Raw genomic sequence first — 21,971 nt, 5'->3', positions numbered from 1 at the left:
CAGATAGAGAGTTGAAAATTATTCCATAGTTATTCCATTTTGAGTTTGCATCCCAATATTACACTTTATATACATCACAGAAGACTAAAATATAACAAAACCGTTTGACATAGAAACACCAGATTTCTGGCTTAAAAACTATAATAATGTTAATTAATTATGAAATTATGAAGAATATGAATAACATTCCACCCATGAATGTGAGGGCGCTTTGGTCATTCAACTGCAGGATCTACCCAGTAAACTCAACTGGTGTCTCTGATTCTCCAGCTCCAAACCAGTCGACAAGGCCATGGGTGTTGCCTGGTGATGCTGCGCTGTATGGAGTGCGAAGATTCCTGGCATTGAAAGAGGCTCAGTGTTCATGGGAGCACATATTTATAGCCGGGTGAGGAATTATTCATTGTGATCAGAGTGCAGATCATGCTCTTATTCCTTCACGGAACAGATGTGTCGGAATGAAAAGAGCAGGCTTCTTTTCTCTCTCTCTCCCACCCTGCTCTCTAGCGGCCTGCCAAATGGAAACGGCGAAGGAAGGTTAGCTCTTTGAGGCCATTGTGTGTGTTTGTCGTCATGCGCTCCTGCTCCGCCTTGGGATCTCAGGTGGTTCTTTATTTAAAAGAGAGAGATCTTGTAATGTCGCACAAGCCACTGCCTACGCACTGAATCACTGTCTTTAATCAGACTCAAGAGTGATCCAAACCCCTCCCCCTGTACAGGGTCACCTAGCTACACAGTACCATGGCTTCAATACATCCCCATGGTAGTACCTGATAATCTATAAGGATCTACAGTATATTATTCGAAATCCAATAGTAACAAAAACTGCAGATTCAGCTTGAAAACCAAAGGGTAAAGTAAGTGAATTGTCTCTAATGTCCATTCTGACAGATTCACCCCTTACAGAAAAAATACATGATTTCACAACGACAACAGCTCAGCACTTAACACCATAGTACCCTCCAAACTCGTCATTAATCCTGGGTCTCGAACCCCTCAATGTGCAACTGGGTCCTGGACTTTCTGACAGGCCGCACCCAGGTGGTGAAGGTAGGAAACAACATCTCCACCCCGCTGATCCTCAACACTGGGTCACCACAAGGGTGCATTCTCAGCCCTCTCCTGTACTCCCTGTTCACCCATGACTGCATGGCCATGCACGCCTCCAACTCAATCATCAAGTTTGCAGACGACACTACAGTGGTAGGCTTGATTACCAACAACGACGGGCCCTCGGTGTGTGGTCAGGAAAATAACCTCTCACTCAACGTCAACAAAACAAAGGAGATGATCGTGGACTTCAGGAAACAGCAGAGGGAGCACCCCCCTATCCACATCGACGGGACAGTAGCAGAGAAGGTGGAAAGTTTTAAGTTCCTCGGCATACACATCACGGACAAACTGAAATGGTCCACCCACACAGACAGCGTTGTGAAGAAGGCGCAACTGTGCCTGTTCAACTTCAGGAGGTTGAAAAAATTTGGTTTGTCACCGTAAACACTCACAAACTTTTACAGATGCACAATCGAGAGCATCCTGTCAGGCTGTATCACAGCCTGGTACGGCAACTGCTCCACCCACAACAGTAAGGCTCTCCAGAGGGTAGTGCGGTCTGCACAATGCATCACCGGGGGCAAACTACCTACCCTCCAGGACACCTACATCACCCGATGTCACAGGAAGGCCAAAAAGATCATCAAGGACAACAACCACCTGAGCCACTGCCTGTTCACCACGCTATCATCCAGTAGGCGAGGTCAGTACAGGTGCATCACAGCTGGGACCGAGAGACTGAAAAACAGCTTCTATCTCAAGGCCATCAGACCGTTAAACAGCCATCACTAACATTGAGTGGCTGCTGCCAACATACAGACTCAAATTTCTAGCCACTTTAATAATTAATAATTGGATATAATAAATGTATCACTAGTCACTTTAAACAATGCCACTTTATATAATGTTTACATACCCTACATTACTCATCTCATATGTATATACTGTCCTCTATACCCTCTACTGCCTCTTGCCTATGCAGCACGGCCATCGCACGGCCATCGCTCATTCCTTATTTATCCCTTTACACTTTTATTTAATTTTTTTATTTTATTTCACCTTTATTTAACCAGGTAGGCTAGTTGAGAGCAAGTTCTCATTTTCAGCTGCGACCTGGCCAAGATAAAGCATAGCAGTGTGAACAGACAACACAGAGTTACACATGGAGTGATAAATGATCAGATGGTCATGTACAGGTATATTAGTGTGCAAAAGAGCAGAAAAGTAAATAAATATAAACAGTATGGGGATGAGGTAGGTCAAATTGGGTGTGCTATTTACCGATAGACTATGTACAGCTGCAGCGATCGGTTAGATGCTCAGATAGTAGATGTTTGAAGTTGGTGAGGGAGATAAAAGTCTCCAACTTCAGCGATTTTTGCAATTCGTTCCAGTCACAGACAGCAGAGAACTGGAACGAAAGGCGGCCAAATGAGGTGTTGGCTTTAGGGATGATCAGTGAGATACACCTGCTGGAGCGCGTGCTACCGGTGGGTGTTGCCATCGTGACCAGTGAACTGAGATAAGGCGGAGCTTTACCTAGCATGGACTTGTAGATGACCTGGAGCCACTGGGTCTGGCGACAAATATGTAGTGAGGGCCAGCCGACTAGAGCATACAGGTCGCAGTGGTGGGTGGTATAAGGTGCTTTAGTAACAAAACGGATGGCACTGTGATAAACTGCATCCAGTTTGCTGAGTAGAGTATTGGAAGCTATTTTGTAGATGACATCGCCAAAGTCGAGGATCGGTAGGATAGTCAGTTTTACTAGGGTAAGTTTGGCGGCGTGAGTGAAGAAGGCTTTGTTGCGGAATAGAAAGCCGACTCTAGATTTGATTTTATATTGGAGATGTTTGATATGAGTCTGGAAGGAGAGTTTACTGTCTAGCCAGACACCTAGGTATTTATACAGTCCCTTGCGAAAGTATTCGGCCCCCTTGAACTTTGCGACCTTTTGCCACATTTTCACATTTTTGTGAAGAATCAACAACAAGTGGTACATAATCATGAAGTGGAACAACATTTATTGGATATTCCAAACTTTTTTAACAAATCAAAAACTGAAAAATTGGGCGTGCAAAATTATTCAGCCCCTTTACTTTCAGTGCAGCAAACTCTCTCCAGAAGTTCAGTGAGGATCTCTGAATGAACCCATGTTGACCTAAATGACTAATGATGATAAATACAATCCACCTGTGTGTAATCAAGTCTCCGTATAAATGCACCTGCACTGTGATAGTCTCAGAGGTCCGTTAAAAGCGCAGAGAGCATCATGAAGAACAAGGAACACACCAGGCAGGTCCGAGGTACTGTTGTGAAGAAGTTTAAAGCCGGATTTGGATACAAAAAGATTTCCCCAAGCTTTAAACATCCCAAGGAGCACTGTGCAAGCGATAATATTAAAATGGAAGGAGTATCAGACCACTGCAAATCTACCAAGACTGTCACGCCCTGACCATAGTTTACTTTGTATTTTCTATGTTTTGATTGGTCAGGGTGTGATCTGGGTGGGCATTCTATGTTGGATGTCTTGTTTGTCTATTTCTATGTCTGGCCTGATATGGTTCTCAATCAGAGGCAGGTGTTAGTCATTGTCTCTGATTGGGAACCATATTTAGGTAGCCTGGGTTTCACTGTGTGTTTGTGGGTGATTGTTCCTGTCCTTAGTGTTACTTTGCACCAGTTTAGGCTGTTTCGGTTTTCATTACGTTTATTATTTTGCACTGTTTGTATTTGGATTCATGTTGCTATAGTCACAATAAACATGGATCGCAATCTACACGCCGCATTTTGGTCCGACTCTCCTTCTCACCAAGAAAACCGTTACAGAATCACCCACCACAAAAGGACCAAGCAGCGTGTCAACAGGCAGGAGCAGCGCGAGGAGACGCTAAATAAGGATTTCTGGACATGGGAGGAAATCCTCGACGGGAGAGGACCCTGGGCTAAACCAGGGGAGTGTAGCCGCCCAAAGGAGCAGCCCAAAGAGGAGGTATGGACATGGGAGGACGAATTAGAAGGAAGAGGACCCTGGGCTCAGCCAGGAGAATATCGCCGCCCCAAAGAAGAACTGGAGGCGGCGAAAGCGGAGAGGCGCAGATATGAGGAGGCAGCACGACGTAGCGGATGGAAGCCTGAGAAGCAGCCCCAAAAATTTCTTGGGGGGGGGCTAACAGGGAGTATGGCTACGCCAGGTAGGAGACCTGGGCAGACTCCCTGTGCTTACCGGGGGGCTAGAGAGACCGGACAGGCACCGTGTTATGCAGTGGTGCGCACGGTGTCTCCAGTGCGGGTGCATAGCCCGGTGCGGTATATTCCAGCTCCGCGTGTCTGCCGGGCTAGATTGAGCGTCGAGCCTAATGCCATGAAGCCGGCTCTACGCAGCTGGTCCCCAGTGCGTCTCCTTGGGCCGGTTTACATGGCACCAGCCTTGCGCTCGGTGTCTCCGGTTCGCCTGCATAGTCCAGTGCGGGCTATTCCACCTCGCCGCACTGGCAGGGCGACCGTGAGCATTCAACCAGGTAAGGTTGGGCAGGCTCGGTGCTCAAGAGCTCCAGTGCGCCTGCACGGTCCGGTTTTTCCAGTACCACCTCCACACCCCAGCCCTCCGGTAGCAGCTCCCCGCACTAGGCTTCCTGTGCGTGTCCTCGGCCCAGTACCACCAGTGCCAGCACCACGCATCAGGCCTACAGTGCGCCTCGCCTGTCCAGCGCTGCCAGAGCCTCCCTTCTCTTCAGCGCTGTCGGAGTCTCCCGCCTGTTTAGCGCTGTTAGAGCCTGCCTTCTCTACAGCGCTGCCGGAGTCTCCCGCCTGTTCAGAACTGCCAGTTAGCATAGAGCTGCCAGTTAGCATAGAGCTGCCAGTTAGCATAGAGCTGCCAGTTAGCATAGAGCTGCCAGTTAGCATAGAGCTGCCAGTCTGCAAGGAGCTGCCAGTCTGCAAGGAGCTGCCAGTCTGCATAGAGCTGCCAGTCTGTAAGGAGCTGCCAGTCTGCAAGGAGCCGCCAGAGCTGCCTGTCTGCAGGATGCCGCCAAAACTGCCAGTCTGCAAGGAGCCGCCAGAGCTGCCAGTCTGCAAGGAGCCGTCAGAGCTGCCAGTTAGCATGGAGCAGCCAGGGCCGCCAGTCAGCATGGAGCAGCCAGGGCCGCCAGTCAGCATGGAGCAGCCAGGGCCGCCAGTCAGCATGGAGCAGCCAGTCAGCATGGAGCAGCCAGTCAGCATGGAGCAGCCAGAGCAGCCAGTCAGCATGGAGCAGCCAGAGCTGCCAGTCAGCATGGAGCAGCCAGTCAGCATGGAGCAGCCAGAGCTGCCAGTCTGCATGGAGCAGTCAGTCAGCATGGAGCAGCCAGAGCTGCCAGTCATCATGGAGCAGCCAGTCAGCATGGAGCAGCCAGAGCAGCCAGTCTGTGTCGACCAGTCTCTTCCAGATCTGCCAGTCGTCCAGACTCTTCCAGATCTGCCAGTCGTCCAGACTCTTCCAGATCTGCCAGTCGTCCAGACTCTTCCAGATCTGCCAGTCGTCCAGACTCTTCCAGATCTGCCAGTCGTCCAGACTCTTCCAGATCTGCCAGTCGACCAGACTCTTCCAGATCTGCCCGTCGTCCAGACTCTTCCAGATCTGCCAGTCGTCCAGACTCTTCCAGATCTGCCAGTTGTCCAGACTCTTCCAGATCTGCCAGTCGTCCAGACTCTTCCAGATCTGCCAGTCGTCCAGACTCTTCCAGATCTGCCAGTCGTCCAGACTCTTCCAGATCTGCCAGTCGACCAGACTCTTCCAGATCTGCCAGTCGACCAGACTCTTCCAGATCTGCCAGTCGACCAGACTCTTCCAGATCTGCCAGTCGTCCAGACTCTTCCAGATCTGCCAGTCGTCCAGACTCTTCCAGATCTGCCAGTCGTCCAGACTCTTCCAGATCTGCCAGTCGTCCAGACTCTTCCAGATCTGCCAGTCGTCCAGACTCTTCCAGATCCGCCAGTCGACCAGATTCTCCCAGATCCGCCAGTCGACCAGATTCTCCCAGATCCGCCAGTCGACCAGATTCTCCCAGATCCGCCAGTCGACCAGATTCTCCCAGATCCGCCAGTCGACCAGATTCTCCCAGATCTGCTAGTCGACCAGGATCTGCTGAAACCGCCAGCCAGCCAGGTTCTGGTAGTTTCTACTACCTGCCTGGGCTTCCTCTCAGTGCTGAGCTTCTTCTCAGTGCTGAGCTTCCTCTCAGTGCTGAGCTACCCATCTGTCCCGAGTTACCTCTGTCCCGAGCTGTCCCTCTGTCCCATGTTATCATTGTGGTGGGTAACCTATTTAGGGACGTTTAGGAGGGGGATTAAAACTGTCATGGAGTGGGGTCCACGTCCAGCGCCAGAGCCGCCACCGCGGACAGATGCCCACCCAGACCCTCCCCTATAGGTTCAGGTTTTGCGGCCGGAGTCCGCACCTTGGGGGGGGGGTACTGTCACGCCCTGACCATAGTTTACTTTGTATTTTCTATGTTTTGATTGGTCAGGGTGTGATCTGGGTGGGCATTCTATGTTGGATGTCTTGTTTGTCTATTTCTATGTCTGGCCTGATATGGTTCTCAATCAGAGGCAGGTGTTAGTCATTGTCTCTGATTGGGAACCATATTTAGGTAGCCTGGGTTTCACTGTGTGTTTGTGGGTGATTGTTCCTGTCCTTAGTGTTACTTTGCACCAGTTTAGGCTGTTTCGGTTTTCATTACGTTTATTATTTTGCACTGTTTGTATTTGGATTCATGTTGCTATAGTCACAATAAACATGGATCGCAATCTACACGCCGCATTTTGGTCCGACTCTCCTTCTCACCAAGAAAACCGTTACAAAGACCTGGCCGTCCCTCTAAACTTTCAGCTCATACAAGGAGAAGACTGATCAGAGATGCAGCCAAGAAGCCCATGATCACTCTGGATGAACTGCAGAGTTCTACAGCTGAGGTGGGAGACTCTGTCCATAGGACAACAATCAGTCGTATATTGCACAAATCTGGCCTTTATGGAAGAGTGGCAAGAAGAAAGCCATTTCTTAAAGATATCCATAAAAAGTGTTGTTTAAAGTTTGCCACAAGCTACCTGGGAGACACACCAAACATGTGGAAGAAGGTGCTCTGGTCAGATGAAACCAAAATTGAACTTTTTGGCAACAATGCAAAACGTTATGTTTAGCGTAAAAGCAACACAGCTCATCAACCTGAACACACCATCCCCACTGTCAAACATGGTGGTGGCAGCATCATGGTTTGGGCCTGCTTTTCTTCAGCAGGGACAGGGAAGATGGTTAAAATTGATGGGAAGATGGATGGAGCCAAATACAGGACCATTCTGGAAGAAAACCTGATGGAGTCTGCAAAAGACCTGAGACTGGGACGGAGATTTGTCTTCCAACAAGACAATGATCCAAAACATAAAGCAAAATCTACAATGGAATGGTTCAAAAATAAACATATCCAGGTGTTAGAATGGCCAAGTCAAAGTCCAGACCTGAATCCAATCGAGAATCTGTGGAAAGAACTGAAAACTGCTGTTCACAAATGCTCTCCATCCAACCTCACTGAGCTCGAGCTGTTTTGCAAGGAGGAATGGGAAAAAATGTCAGTCTCTCGATGTGCAAAACTGATAGAGACATACCCCAAGCGACTTACAGCTGTAATCGCAGCAAAAGGTGGCGCTACAAAGTATTAACTTAAGGGGGCTGAATAATTTTGCACGCCCAATTTTTCAGTTTTTGATTTGTTAAAAAAGTTTGAAATATCCAATAAATGTCGTTCCACTTCATGATTGTGTCCCACTTGTTGTTGATTCTTCACAAAGAAATACAGTTTTATATCTTTATGTTTGAAGCCTGAAATGTGGCAAAAGGTCGCAAAGTTCAAGGGGGCCGAATACTTTCGCAAGGCACTGTAGATGCCCACATATTCTAGGTCGGAACCATCCAGGGTGGTGATGCTAGTTGGGCGTGCAGGTGCAGGCAGCGAACGGTTGAAAAGCATGCATTTGGTTTTACTAGCGTTTAAGAGCAGTTGGAGGCCACGGAAGGAGTGTTGTATGGCATTGAAGCTCGTTTGGAGGTTAGATAGCACAATGTCCAAGGACGGGCCGGAAGTATACAGAATGGTGTCGTCTGCGTAGAGGTGGATCAGGGAATCGCCCGCAGCAAGAGCAACATCATTGATATATACAGAGAAAAGAGTCAGCCCGAGAATTGAACCCTGTGGCACCCCCATAGAGACTGCCAGAGGACCAGACAGCATGCCCTCCGATTTGACACACTGAACTAGTTGGTGAACCAGGCAAGGCAGTCATCAGAAAAACCGAGGCTATTGAGTCTGCCGATAAGAATATGGTGATTGACAGAGTCGAAAGCCTTGGCACTTGTGTGTATAAGGTAGTTGTTGTGAAATTGTTAGATACTTGTTAGATATTACTGCACTGTCAGAACGAGAAGCACAAGCATTTCGCTACACTCGCATTAACATCTGCTAACCATGTGTATGTGACCAATACATTTTTATTTTATTTGATGTGTGAGGTGAAAAAAAATAATTGAGAAGCTCAGCTCATTACTGGTGGAAGTGGTGAGTTAAGACAATCAGCCATTGCCTAATGGGAACTTTCTTATATTTACACGCAGCAGGTCAGGTAGGCCTACTTCTATACGTGATCAGGCACTCCTGAGAAACCAGACTCATGCTCATTGCTCATGGAGCACTTCAAACAAAAGACAATGAAAAGATTGACAAAACTCGTAATGGTTATGAAATAAACCAAAACTTGTTTATCACAAGTGTAGCAGGTTATGAACACTGCAAATAACATTTCCATTCTGAGAATGAGCATGGTAAATGACTGTACTGTAATTAATACATGCATTAACAGAAATGAATGTAACCAAATGACGGGGGGATTAACGGTACATTTACTAGGCCTACTGGTGACATATGTAACGGGGAATTGATTTAAAAAATAAGCAATCAAAGGGCAAACCATTCACAGAATGAAACAATGAATGCGCAAGAATTGATGGAAGACAGCTGAGTGCATTCTGGAGAGCTGAGTGTGTGCATTCTGAAGATAGACACAACATATCTTCGCTGCACACCCCTCCCCTTCTTCTTCTTGCAACATATTAAATTATACTCAAGACACATTATCTTCACGCATATTTTAGATGTTTTTCACTGACAGCCGCAACTCAATCAGTTCGACACTATTGCAAAATGTGCTGCCTAAATTGTGGCCTTCCCAATTAGGCATGACCTACACAGCTATGTTTTAAAATAAGCTAATGATCCTCTGTGGCTAAGTCATGCTATCTGGTGAAGTATTTTGAATGTTTTTATTTAGACAATTAATTATATAATGTACTTTAAGGGAAGCCAGTATCCTAACAGTGCACTGTGGACCCGCCAACTTGCCTTTCCATTTCGCATGAGGCTGAAACCAGAGATCTATACATTGGGGAGAACAAGTATTTGATACACTGCCGATTTTGCAGGTTTTCCTACTTACAAAGCATGTAGAGGTCTGTAATTGTTAAAAATAAAAAATACAAAAAATATTATTATAGAAAATCACATTGTATGATTTTTAAATAATTAATTTGCATTTTATTGCATGGCATAAGTATTTGATCACCTACCAACCAGTAATAATTCCAGCTCTCACAGACCTGTTAGTTTTTCTTTAAGAAGCCCTCCTGTTCTCCACTCATTACCTGTATTAACTGCACCTGTTTGAACTCGTTACCTGTATAAAAGACACCTGTCCACACACTCAATCGAACAGACTCCAACCTCTCCACAATGGCCATCCAGAAATCACATTGTATGATTTTTAAGTAATTCATTTGCATTTTATTTGCATTTGCATGACATAAGTATTTGATACATCAGAAAAGCAGAACTTAATATTTGGTACAGAAACCTTTGTTTGCAATTAGAGAGATAATATGTTTCCTGTAGTTCTTGACCAGGTTTGCACACACTGCAGCAGGGATTTTGGCCCACTCCTCCATACAGACCTTCTCCAGATCCTTCAGGTTTCGGGGCTGTCGCTGGGCAATACGGACTTTCAGCTCCCTCCAAAGATGTTCTATTGGGTTCAGGTCTGGAGACTGGCTAGGCCACTCCTTAGTTGCCCTGGCTGTGTGTTTCGGGTCATTGTCATGCTGGAAGACCCAGCCACGACCCATCTTCAATGCTCTTACTGAGGGAAGGAGGTTGTTGGCCAAGATCTTGCGATACATGGCTCCATCCATCCTCCCCTCAATACGGTGCAGTCGTCCTGTCCCCTTTGCAGAAAAGCATTCCCAAATAATTATGTTTCCACCTCCATGCTTCACTGTTGGGATGGTGTTCTTTGGGTTGTACTCATCCTCCTTCTTCCTCCAAACATGGCGAGTGGAGTTTAGAACAAAAAGCTCTATTTTAGTCTCATCAGACCACATGACCTTCTCCCATTCCTCTTCTGGATCATCCAGATTGTCATTGGCAAACTTCAGACGGGCCTGGACATGCGCTGGCTTGAGCAGGGGGACCTTGCGTGCGCTGCAGGATTTTAATCCATGACGGCGGAGTGTGTTATTAATGGTTTTCTTTGAGACTGTGGTCCCAGCTCTCTTCAGGTCATTGACCAGGTCCTGCCGTGTAGTTCTGGGCTGATCCCTCACCTTCCTCATGATCATTGATGCCCCGCGAGGTGAGATCTTGCATGGAGCCCCAGACCGAGGGTGATTGACCGTCATCTTGAACTTCTTCCATTTTCTAATATTTGCACCTACAGTTGTTACCTTCTCACCAAGCTGCTTGCCTATTGTCCTGTTGCCCATCCTAGCCTTGTGCAGGTCTACAATTTATCCCTGATGTCCTTACACAGCTCTCTGGTCTTGGCCATTGTGGAGAGGTTGGAGTCTGTTTGATTGAGTGTGTGGACAGGTGTCTTTTATACAGGTAACGAGTTCAAACAGGTGCAGTTAATACAGGTAATGAGTGGAGAACAGGAGGGCTTCTTAAAGAAAAACTAACAGGTCTGTGAGAGCTGGAATTATTACTGGTTGGTAAGTGATAAAACACTTATGTCATGCAATAAAATGCAAATGAATTACTTAAAAATCATACAATGTAATTTTCTGGATTTTTGTTTTAGATTCCGTCTCACAGTTGAAGTGTACCTATGATAAAAAATTACAGACTTCTACATGCTTTGTAAGTAAGAAAACCTGCAAAATCAGCAGTGTATCAAATACTTGTTCTCCCCACTGTATATAATGACGAGATGCTCATCTCTCTGCCCTAACAACAGGAGTCGTTGTCCCAAAGGCAGGAAGGCAGGCGACAAGTTTAGGTCTGCTTATTATGCTCATAGAAATGCATTAGGCCTATTTTGGAGATTGTCAGCCCTCTCTCTTCGCCTCTTCCTCTCTGCTGAAACTCTCTGACCGACGAAAGCATCTGAGTGAGCAAAACAGCGCCCCTCTGTATTATTATATTTAGCCCATATATCTGATGCTGTCTGGACAGAAATGGTATGACATTCCATACTCTTTTGGTCCAGACAGAATCAGATACTGTACATGGTCTAGACATATTGAGACAGGGGTCTCTGTTTCGCTCAATCTGAGATTGATGCATCTTTCTGTCAGCGCGTCTCGGTCAAATAAATAAATATTTAACTATTTTATTTGGATAGGCAAGGAGGTATGGTAGGGCGGGCCCCCTATGGCCCGCCCATAACGCCGGCCCTGCACACAAGTACACTCACTCTCACACCGGCAGTAACGCATCCCTAGCTTCCAGCTGGGCTTGGACTGCGCTCTTCCCTCCGTTCCGAGGAGCCGTTGGTCACTGCAGAGCCATCTGGAGTGCTATGTCCCAGCTCCACTGGGCCTCTGCCAGCCTCAGTATGAGCACAGCATCTTCAAGCACATTTTGTATGCGTCAAAGCTCTGCTGTGTCCAATGACCCTGGCCGCTGACAGAAGCCATTGCATTCAGTCACATGGACACCACCTCAAAGGGGGCCTTATTCTCTAGTTGGACAGCACCTGCATTCTCTGGCACCAAGTGAAAAGGGGTTGGGGGCCATGTTAACATGATTGACATACTAATTTGCTGTTACAAAAAAACTAAGTTGCACAATACTGCACAAATATTGCACATAATGTTTCTATAATCAGCAAATGTACAGAGTGGCTTCACAGAGGCCTAAAACTTGATGCCCAATAGGACCCCAATGACGGCAGAAAGCTGAGGTCCTCAAAAAGCCATTGAATACGCTGCATCTATCAGGGATCAGTAAGAGCTGGAGTAGCCTAAAAGATCATTATAATCATTTATTCCATTGATGTGTAAATTACATTTTCCACAACATGTCATACCCATGCTTATAGACTGGGTCACTTTTTCAGAGCTAGTAAACACAGCAATCTTGTGTTCTTTTCCCCAAGATTTTTCTATTTTGTTCATCAGAGCACCTAGCAGCAGATTTGTAGGAGAAAAACATGAACTGGCCAAAGAACGGATCACTGACCTTCGTCATCAATTACCAAGATATTCTTTTTTTGGAACAAAACGTAACATGTTTTTGGAAGCAAGGAGTGGAGAACAAATGGAACCCAGTATGCTGAACTCACTCACTCTTTGTCATAAAGTATAAAGTGATGTAGGCCTATTTAAGGGTTTGCAGTTTGCACTGCAGTTAATACTGACACCTGATCCTTGCGACCATCACCTTTATAATCCGACACATCCTCTGGGTCAGCTCCATAGGGCATCTCTGAGCCACATATACTGTAGGTCAGATACAAACTGCAATAGTAAATGAAGCCTACACAAAACTTTCTATACGTCATCCGCGTCTGTTATCCACACAGGCACTTGAACCTACACAAATCCATAATATAAAGCTGATCCTCGCAACTCTATTGTCCCTTGGATCCTGTAACGCAGGCCCATAACCACACCTTGCTGTCACATTCTTGTCTTTACCTGCATGCAGCAGGTGCTGTTGGAGATTTGCTCAAGTTTGTTTTTAATGACAGTTTTTAGTTATTGTACCTTCTTACATTAAAAACGGTGGGGAGTGTATTTATTCTCAGATTTCTGTCTGCCTCAGTGCATCTGGTAATAATGAGAAATTGAACAGAATCATGGTTCATTTGAAAGTGGAGTTAAACACAGACATCAATCAAATATATGCCATTTCACATCTCACAAAACAAGGTGAAAATAATATTCCAAACATAATAAGAATGCTCTGTCATTTATCACAGAAAATATTTGCAGTCAGTCTACCTAGCCCGCTCTAAAATGAGACTTGTGAATCGCAGTATGAATAATGGGATACTTTCCCCATGTACTCAGTGTATAATTAGGATGAACACAATTTGAGTTCATTCACTGACCACTTAAATTGAATAATGCATGCTTGATATGGCAGTCTGCAAGGAGCAACTAGGCATGACTCCAAATGAGAGAAAGACAGTGGCAGCATTCATTATGTTCAAACTTTGGGAGAGGAGAACCAGGGCAATGAGGAGCAGAAGAATACTATCTGCTTGACTAATGCCAATAATGGCATGGTACAATATCAATATATGGTGCTGTATGATGGATACCAGAGGAGAGAGCATAATCATTTCTTCAACAAACACATCTATCCACTGTAACTAGGCTATAGGTCTTATGTCACCTCTAAAATGTGCTGATGAAAACTATAGGTTATTGCAATCCACTGTTTGATTCCTATGAGCAAAGGCAAGACCACAGAAATGTGTAGGAAAACGTTTCTCGCACAAAAGTAGGCTAGGAGATAGCCTTACTGTACAAAAACAATTGTATTAACAATATATGTATATACAGTTGCCCAATTGTCACCTGTAGAGACGGTCATCACTAGTTAACATAGCCACAAAGTCCTGAACCCCCCTATTTCTACAATGTATATTCTAAAAACCCTAACCTTAACCATACTGCTAACCTTATGCTTAACCCTAACCTAAAATTAAGACCAAAAAGCAAATTTTGGTTTTCTTGAATTTTTACGATATTGACAATTTGGACTTTGTGGCTGTGGTATCTAGTGGAAACCGTATAAAACAGTGAGACAATAAACAAATTAAGCAAAGACATGCTAATGAAGCTGTTATAGTTCAATAAAAACGAAATAGGCTCAATGTATCAATGTAGCCTATCAATATGATGTGTAACGAGGTTCTGTATAGACAAAACAAATCCATGTACAAGAACACAAAAACTTAACTGGCTAAATACAGGTGAGACGTCAACCCAGCCTACTATTCGATTGAAGACAGTTGGCCTAGTTATGTTTTATGACGTAACTCACATGACAAAAACATTATCTAGAAACGTATGGGAATAAACTTACCTTAGCGAAAGCACCTGATATCATAAAGCTGACAAGACAGAGCGGAAAGTGTGGGCTCGTGTACTGATTCTCCTCACTCGTAGATCAACCAAGTCCTATCTTCAGCACCACGGAAAAGCCGTCCACCTATTTCTTAAATAATAGGTTTTTCCGACTAAACAAACCCGAGACAAATGTTAGCCTACTGTCTCTACAAGTTAGATGTCTCGTGGTCGAGTCCTGGTTGCAACAGACCTGGTTAGAGCTTCGTCGAGTAGAACTAATGTGAAAAGATGAAGCGATGGACGTTTCGCCAATCAGACAGCAGCAGTACTGCGCTCCATTCTTGTGTCTTGCGCTTGAGTTTTGCATCCCGGGAAGTCTCCAAGGAGAGGTACCTCTTCTTTCCTCCCGGCAACCGCTGCAATAATAGTAAAGTCGTTGAAAAAATGACGAATAAACAACATTACATCTTGTATTTTCAATGCAAAATGTCTTTTCATCTTTTGGATTTGAAGCGAGACAAAATCTGAAAATAACTACAGTAGCATACAGTCACCGAACCAGCCCTTATTATAGAATAAACTCAGTAACTGGGAGCGGTTGTTTCCAGTTTACCTGAACATGAGTCGATGCCTCCAATGCCAGTGAATCACTGTATATATAATCCAATTTTATCTGTCTAGCGCGAAGTGTCAGGTGTCCGCCCATGCTCTTAACCGCAGGTCTCGTGCGAAGTGAAATAATGCCGGCTACCACGCGACAGAGACAGGTGCGACAGAATAGTTTGGAAGTAAAACATTTTTTTTTATATGGTGCTTGCATTGTATGTTTAGGACTACGCACTGTAATCGTTTTTTACATTACAATGTATGTTTAATTAGAGCGAAAAACCCAAGTGATATGCTACATCTTTCCATTCCCAAGGTAATTTGACAATCTACATAATTGTAGAAAGGAAATCAGTCTGGAATGGATAGAGACATGCCTCACTCTACTGTAGCCTAACTCACATATAGTCCAATAGAGAAAGTGGTAATAAAAGCCATAAGGGAAGTTGTATGATTCTGAATGGAGACTTTGGCCCCACACCAAAAAGTGTATCAGCCCAGCCAGCTTTGCTGAAAATGTGATTATGTTGTCTCTAGGTGTCCATCATAGACCTCATCCCAGACAGGCACAAGACAGATGGTTTCAGCTATCAGGGGGACAGATGAGCTGACGTTTATTGATATATTGCCCTCCATGAATGATGTGATGTGAGAAGGGCACACTTTATTCAATAATGACCTCAAGACAATAACATTTTCTCTTATAATGTCCTATGCATCAATGGATGGCTTCCTGCCTGCTCATCTCATCTGCAAGGTAGTGTGTGTGTGTGTGTGTGTGTGTGTGTGTGTGTGTGTGTGTGTGTGGGTGTGTGTGTGTGTGTGTGTGTGTGTGAGAGAGAGAGAGAGAGAGAGAGAGAGAGAGAGAGAGAGAGAGAGAGAGGATACTTTTTAAAGAAATATTACAAATGCTGTATGACACGGAATGCATATACTGTATATACTGTACAGTAACCTTGCTTTACCTTAACTCATGCATATACAATAACTTACTCTGTATTCAGCAGCATGCCTGGCATAGATTCAAGACTCAAGGGCCCCCATGTACGGTCCTGTCAGTGGGGTGCGATCAAAGTGGAGGCCTTCATCTGTAACCCCCGCCATGGAGCCCATGTAGAACAATTGAGTACCCACATCCATACCCACACATGCAGTCAGAGCTGGCACTAGCCCTCTGGGGGCCCAAACTAAAATTTTTGCCATCCCCAGTTGCCTTTCCCTATCTTAGGCCATCCACAATAGACTGTCCAACTCACCCTCTATTTAAAGAGTGCACATGGCATGGCCCATGAGCTAGGAGAGCTAGTAGAACCTGCACAGTATTGTATGCAGAGCATGCTCTCCATTCTCAAACCAAAGACATTTGTACCTTCATTCTCTCAAAGGGATACACTGACAGAGAAAAAAAGGTTTAATCAGAAAATGGAAAGGAAAGCCTTGCAGGGTGAAAATCAAAAGCCACTGGATCTACATAATTCATTTCCAGGCTACTTCATGAAGCTCGGCTGGCAGAAGGGGGTTTTCTACATGTTTTTAGTGCAGCTTCCAGAATGTAAACAATCCTGATAGTGTGGGCACTAGCTAAAGGGGGAAACCATCCTTATTAATAGGACCTTCACAGGCAGTATGGTTTGCAGTGTTGCCTGCCAAAAGAAACAGGCACCTGATTAATCATTCATCCGCACACCAGAGAAAAATAAAAAATGTCTGTGTTTTGCTGTCATCGAGGAGAAACAGTATGATGTGAATTCACAGCAAAGTATCACAATATCTGTCTTCTAGTATAGCTAAATACATCTAGTATGACTATTGTGTGTCACTGAATCAGATGAAATCCAATCAAAATTATTTTCCTTGAATGAGCCAGGAAATGAGAATGAGTTAAATAAACATCACTTTATAATTGTATTGTTCATGTATCCAGTACGTTGTGTAAAGGAAAACTATATCAAGGCTGAATCTCAGGGTGTGGTAGAAACCATGCAGAGATTATAAATAGAGCTGAGATCTTCATCCTTACAAGAGCAGCACACCCCCCTCTGCTGGTTCAAGACAGCAAGCAAACTCACACAGCTTTGTTGGCAGATTCCACAGTTTATTATGCCCAAGAAAAGTGATCCAAAGCCATCGTTTTGGCCAAACTAACAGTCTACTCTAAACCATGCCATCTAGTCCACTGTACCACAAGCACATATCAGTGTGTGTGTGTGTGTGTGTGTGTGTGTGTGTGTGTGTGTGTGTGTGTGTGTGTGTGTGTGTGTGTGTGTGTGTGTGTGTGTGTGTGTGTGTGTGTGTGTGTGTGTGTGTGTGATCACAAAGGAGACTACGGATCGCTTACTGGGGATATCAGCAGCACATCAGCACACTAATGATAATACCAATAATGGCCCTTTTTCACAATCAATGAGTCAGGTTAGAGAAATACATTGATGAGCAGATCTGGTCTGTGTTCTACGTTTTCAAACAGACAAGAAGCTTCTCTCAATATCTTATCTCAAAGTCCATAGGATCATTGCACAGAACCTCAGTGGAGAGTCCTTGTCTGCTTTAGCGCGTGTTAATGAACATGCAGTCTGCTGGTCAACTTGATTCTGATGGATGCTGGCATTTACTGTAGGAGCCTTGACACAATCCCCTGACCAAGAGACAGATAAGACCTTTATGGTGCGTTTATCAATACGCTCCTCTCTGCTCATCACTCCTCCTACTGAGGCGTCTGGTATCAGTCAAAATCAATACTTTTAGGTCTGGGAGGAGGTGGGGAGGGCTTTTTAAATGATGACTGCCACTGCCAATACAATACAGTTCTTGTCATGGCTGCAAATATTATACATTTTCCTAACCTTGAACGTATTAAGTGTTCAAATAGTTGTTGTAATTTGAGGAGAGATACTTTACACAAGTTACATGACTGTAGCAGGTCAGGGGTTGTGGGTTGGTCATAGTGTACTCTAATATACTCTACTATATACTGTACTTTACTCTACTGGACTGTACTGTGTACTGTACTGTACTCTATGTCTATGCGGCGACACAAATGTGACATTGTAGTGAAGACAAAAACAAGTATACCTCAGAGATTGTCCACATGAAACTACTGTACATAAAAACGTATGAACCTATTAAACTTATTTTGAAATAATGACTGCCACTATACTCTACTGTGCTCTACCGTATACTGTACTGTACTGTACTGTACTATACTGTAGCTTATACTGTACTCTACTGCACTGTACTGTAGTACTCTACTGTACTGTACTGTAGTCTACTTTACTCTACTATATTTTACTGTCCTCTACTGTATATTGTACTATACTCTACTGTACTCTACTGTATACTGTACTGTACTCTACTGTAGCTTATACTCTACTGTACTGTATTGTACTTTACTCTACTCTACTTTACTGTACTCTACTCTACTGTACTCTACTATACTGTACTCTACTATACTTTACTATATTTTACTCTACTGTACTCTACTTTACTCTACAGTACTCTACTGTACTCTATGTCTACGCAGTGACACAAATGTGACATTGTAGTGAAGACATAACCTCTGAAAAAAATTAGTATCTCTCAGAGATTGTCCACGTGAAACTACTTTACATAAAAACATATTTTCAGAGGATTCAAGCTGTGGTTTCACTTATCAAGCCAGAGTTAACCTGTTGCCCAATCATTTTTACAAGTTCAGTATTAATTAATCTGTGACAGAACCGCTGGCCCTGGCTCAGGATCTAATATCACCTTACATAATCCTGCTCTAACTTATTACTGACTCAGCTACGGCATAACTCTTAGCTGTAAATTACCTCCGCTGGCCCAGCCGTCCTCCGATTGATTATGATAAATTGGGATGAGCAACAGTTTAATGAATAACACTGTCAAAAGTAAATCCAACATTTTACATCTGAGTGGTCTGACACAGTATATATTTCTGGGGTATTGACATCTACACCAGACACATTAGAAATAGGGGTGTTTGCATCTTCAATGTCACCTGGGGTCACAGCCCTCAGCTTGCTCCACTGAGTGGTTTGTATCTGTAACAACATCACAGCTCAGGGCGGTAAAATTAGAATTATGGATAAGTGTATCCTGTGGAGCTGAAGCACCCTGGAAATAGGCCTGCAGCAGAGATGACGCAAACCTAAATATGTAGCTAGCTACAGTATAGTGCTTCAAGTCCTTGTTTTTCATACAGGATATTTAGAATCATTTAGTTAATTATCAAAACTGTTTTATCTGCTCAGTTCTTTAATGATATACATTAATTCTGAATCGCCATCATGTTTCTGCAAATTCTAATGGCCTACCCTTACGCCAAATCCTGACTCTGTTATCAGCATGACGCAACAGGAAGTGGGATTCCACTCTTCAATTGTCCAGTGTTTGCGATCGCGTTCCCCCTGAAACTGCTTCTTCTTGTTTTTAGCTGATAAGAGTGGAACCCGGTGTGGTCGTCTGCTGTAATAGCCCATCTGTGACAAGGACCGATGCCTTGTGCCTTCTGAGATGCCGTTCTGCACACCACTGTTGTACTGCGCTGTTATTTGTCTCTTTTTGGGCTGCCTGTAAGCTTTCACGATTCTTGCCATTCTCCTTCGACCTCTCTCATCAACTTAACTTTTGTTCGCTCACAGGACTACCACTGACTTGAATGTTTTTTGTTTGTTGCACCATTCTCGATAAACTCTAGACCACACCGGCCTCCTGGGCATGAAAGACCAGGAGGCCGGGCATTTCTGAGGTACTGGAGCCACACTCAAAATTGCTCAGGTCACTCGTTTTGCCCCTTCTAACGTTCAATCGAACAGTAACTGAATGCCTCGATGCCTGTCTGCCTGCTTTATATAGCAAGTCACGTCCACTGCTGACTGGCCACTGAGTGTATATTTAAGCAATAAGGCACGGGGGTGGGGGGGGGGGGGGGGGGTAATATACCACAAACCCCTAAGGTGCCTTATTGCTATTATAAACTTGCTATCAACGTAATTAGAGCAATAAAAAGAACATGTTTTTGTCATACCCGTGGTATACGGTTTGATATATCACGGCTGTCATCCAAGCAGCATTCAGGGCTCAAACCACCCAGTTTAGAATAATGCAATTTGTGTGATATTGCTCCAGTCTGTGAAGTACTGTACATAGGGCCAACCACAACAACTGAATCTACTGCTTTCTCTGTATTACAAGGCTTCTCCTGAACCATCCAAATATGCTGCTGCACTCTTATGAAGATGAATGTATCTGTGTAGCGGCTCATTTGAGATTTCCAGTGAGGGCACACCACACAGTGCTACTAGCGGTGCAGGAGTCAGGTCCTGATCCATAGATGTGGGGGCAGACATGGCAGAGCCGAGCAGAGTGTGGGCTAACCAATCCCCTGGCTGAGTGCTCCAGTGCTCTGCAGTCTGGAGAAGAGAGGCGATAGTGAGGGCTGAGGGCATGTGGAGGCTGGGGAAGAATTAGATACACCTGACTGACTCACAATATTGGGTGGACAACCTCTAGCTAGGGTATCATCACTAGCTGCTATGTCAGGGGAGTAGAAGGATGAATTCAATTAAGTTTAATTAACTGAACTTCATGTGACGACGTTAGAGTGAAAATTTATATTTCCTGTGTCAACTGTAATATAATTGTTTTTGTTAGTCTTCTTGGGCTGGTTTCCCAGACCCAGAGTACATGTAGTCCAGGACTAAGATGTTTTTTCAATGAAAAGTCTGCATTGAGAATTAATGTTAGTCTGGGACTAGTCTTATTCTTGGGAAGTCTGAGAAACCAAAATGTATTTATTTTTTTGTAGTGGCCTCTAAAAGAATGAAAAGTAGCAACAGTTGATGTGGCGATTGGTATCTGGTTCAGATAGTGCACCTTGCTTAGGAGTAGGCAGTCTGGTCTGCTTTAGATGGCTTAATTTGGCTCAGAAGGATTCATGTTTGTGTCAGGGCCATAGGATGATCTGTCTCTCTGGCTGAGAGGGAGAAGTTTAAAGTGATGAGTTGTGACTTCACTTGTCCTCCAGCCATATATTTAGCTCCAATATCTGCCGGGGTCGGCAAGGTGCGAGGCAACCAATTTTCTATAGTTCCAGATCAGGACACACAGTGAAAATGAACATTAAATATTGATTTCAGGTTATATCACTTACTGAAATACCCTTCGAGTTATGTATCTTTGGTCACTTATACTTTAGTTGACTTCAGATACAAGTCAGAGTTGTTAAAAGTTAAGACACTACTTCTTAAGACTACTGTCTATTATACTTTTTGACTACAATGGGGGTCTGCTTGTACCATAATATTTGCCATTGAGAGAAGTTAGGCCTATGCCGTCAGAAATGAACAGGGTGTTTGTTATTGCTGTTTCCTACAAAGTCTGGTGTTTGAAGTCAGGAAAGATAGTTTGATGAGAGATTCTTCCATTGAAGAGGTGGAATGGTGCAGTTCACTGCCTTCATCAGACCTAATGATGATGACTGTTAATACTAATACACAATTTCCACTGAGGGTGGATTGAAATTAGTGGATTAAATCTTTAGGTTTTCAATCTATTTCCCATCTTATTTCATACACTGATGCACATCGTAATAATGTAACATTGTATAATTGCCTAAAATTAACCGTGGAGATTATGATTCAAATCCTCCCAACAGAACATCAAAATTCAAATTCTGAAGCATGCAGCAGTGTTTCCAATGATGTTAAAAATCCCTCAAGATCCAAACATAATTCATTATCCATGGCAGAAATAACTGCAAAAGTTAAGTAGGCATGTGTAGCAAATAGTTAATAACAGACTTCATACCACAAAACAACAACACACAATAGGGTCTCATCAAAATATGTGGAAATACCACAGTGAATGAGAAACAGCTGAAAGACTCTGGGTTGAGTGGAATTTTAAAATCCCAGTGTAGTTTAGGATT

General features: G+C 44.2%; 1 protein-coding gene across 1 annotated transcript in view; it reads right to left on the bottom strand.

The window, feature by feature from the left end:
* Window positions 1–14,954, bottom strand: part of LOC110526582 (carbohydrate sulfotransferase 8) — a 233,133-nt gene extending 218,179 nt beyond the window's left edge. The window contains exon 1 of the mRNA XM_021607672.2: window positions 14,451–14,954. The gene's annotated coding sequence lies outside the window, so the exon portion shown is untranslated. The remainder of the gene's footprint in view (window positions 1–14,450) is intronic.
* Between the last annotated feature and the right edge of the window lie 7,017 nt (window positions 14,955–21,971).

Source organism: Oncorhynchus mykiss, chromosome 6, assembly GCF_013265735.2.
Source record: "Oncorhynchus mykiss isolate Arlee chromosome 6, USDA_OmykA_1.1, whole genome shotgun sequence".
In the NCBI taxonomy this organism is placed as follows: domain Eukaryota; kingdom Metazoa; phylum Chordata; class Actinopteri; order Salmoniformes; family Salmonidae; genus Oncorhynchus; species Oncorhynchus mykiss.
This window is presented reverse-complemented; position numbering and strand designations above follow the sequence as displayed.